At 36.6% G+C, this 2,353-nt stretch overlaps 1 protein-coding gene across 1 annotated transcript in view; it reads right to left on the minus strand.

Annotated features, from left to right (window-relative positions):
- Nucleotides 1-2,353, minus strand: part of PSMC6 (proteasome (prosome, macropain) 26S subunit, ATPase, 6) — a 32,130-nt gene that overhangs the window by 23,624 nt on the left and 6,153 nt on the right. The window lies entirely within an intron of this gene.

Raw genomic sequence — 2,353 nt, forward strand, 5'->3', positions numbered from 1 at the left:
GGGTCTTGCTATGTTGCCTAGGCTGGTCCCAAACTCCTGGCTTCAAGAGATCCTCCTGCCTCAGTCTCCCAGGTAGCTGGAATTTACAGGCTCAAGCCACTGCACCTGGCTAGAATTTATTTTATTTTTAATTGACAAATAATAAATGTGTATATTTATAGGGTAAAATGCAATGTTATAATACATGTATATATTGTGGAATGATTAAATCAGGCTGATTAACATATCCATCACCTCACATACTTATAATTACTTTGTGGTAAGAACATGTAAAATCTACTTTCAGTCATTCTGAAATATCTAATACATTATTAATTATAGACACCATACTGTGCAATAAATCACTAGAACTTATTCCCCTGTCAGAGTGAACTTTGTACCCTTTGACTAACATCTCCCCTTTCCCATTCACCACCACAACCACTCCCACCCCCCAGCCTCTGGTAACCACTAGTCTACTCTCGGTTTCTATGAGTTCAACGTTTTTAGATTCTACATGTAAGTGAGATTATGCAGTATTTGTCCTTCTGTGCCTGGCTTATTTCACTTAGCATAATATTTTCTAAATTCATCCATGTTATCACAAACTACAGAATTTAATTTCTTTTTAAAAGCAGAATAGTATTACATTGTGTATATGCACATTTTCTTTATCCATTCATCCACTGATGTGTACTTAGGTTGTTTTCATATCTTGGCTATAGTGAATAATGCTACAATAATCATAGGAGTGCAGATATCTCTTTGAAATGCTGATTTCAAATCCTTTGGATACACACTCCAAAGTGGCAATGCTGGATCATATGGTAATTCTATTTCTAGTTTTTTGAGGAACCGCCATACTTTCTTCCAAAATGGCTGTACTAATTTAAATCCCCACTAACAGTGTACAAGGGCTCCCTTTTCCCCACATCCTTGCCAACATTTATCTTTCATCTTTTTGATAATAGCTATTCTAACAGATGTGAGGTGATATTTCATTGCCTTGTAATTTTATTTTAGTCACACTGAATACAGAACGTTAAAAATATATCAAACCCTACTTAACATGGACTATGATAGAAAATTCTGTTACAAAAATAGTATTCCATAAAAAGCAATTAATTCAGCTGACAACTCAAGCAACTGCACATGTGCTTTTCCTAACAGCAACTGTCTTATTCAATATCAGCATAAATACTTTATATGTATTTTCCATTTCATCACACAGAGCGCAAAGTATTATTCGATGATAAAGATTTAATAAAATAAATTTACTGTTTCACCAAGGACATTTTAAAGTGAAAGTGGCCTTTTTTTTTTTTACACTGAAAGTATGCAGCAGTCAAGAACACAGTACTGTTTCATGCCACTGACAACTGATTCACGCTATGGTGCGAGCAGTTTTACCCACATTGCTTTTGCATCATCAGCACAGACGTCAGCTAAGAGCCAAATACCATCATAGTATTATGAAAGTAATTTTGACCTTGCAGATTCAATGCAAGCATCTCAGGAACACCCAGACATCTGGGAACCACATTTTGAGGACTACTGCACTACAATCACGGGCCTGTTAAGATATATACACCGTGAGGTACAAATACACTAAGCATGCCCAAGGAAATAGTAGACATACATCTCCTATCCCATTTTCACTCTGAATGGAGTAGAGGTTGGAACTGCCCACATTAAATTTCCATCTTGTATTTTTTATGCCTTCATTCGTTCATTTCATTTCAACTGGAATCCATTCATTCCAACAGGTGGGGTAGAAACAATTCAATACCAACCTGGTGGTCCATATAACAAACAGCCTTTTGGAGGTATTATTCCTACACGCTGGAATAATTCTGGGTTTGTAAGAGGTAATTCTATTACCTAGAAAAGAAGTTCCAAGTTTCTTAAAAAGTTAGTAAAGATTTTTCATGTACTTTCATTCACATAGCTTAAATTAAATATCAACATAGGTGTACACATAATTCATAATAGATCTAGACTTCCATGCTATGTAAAACCATTTATATTAAAGATTTTTCTTCAGGTAGATTTGAGATCTCTTAAAACTAAAAAACTTTGGCCAGGAGCAGTGGTTCACACCTGTAATCCTAGCACCTTGGGAGGTCAAGGAGGGAGGAACACTTGAGGCCAGGAGTTTGAGACCAGCCTGAGAAAAACGAGACCCCATCTCTACAAAATATTTAAAAAATTAGCCAGGTGTAGTGGTGCACATCTATATTCCCAGGTACTCGGGAAGCTGAGGTGGGAGGATCACTTGAGCCCAGGAGTCTGATGTTGCAGTGAGCTATGACAACACCTTAGCACTTTGGCCCAGGCAACAAAGCAAGACTCTGTCTCAAAAAAAAAAAAAAAA

This window comes from Propithecus coquereli, unplaced genomic scaffold, assembly GCF_000956105.1.
Source record: "Propithecus coquereli isolate 6110/MARCELLA unplaced genomic scaffold, Pcoq_1.0 Scaffold83, whole genome shotgun sequence".
Taxonomy (NCBI): Eukaryota; Metazoa; Chordata; class Mammalia; order Primates; family Indriidae; genus Propithecus; species Propithecus coquereli.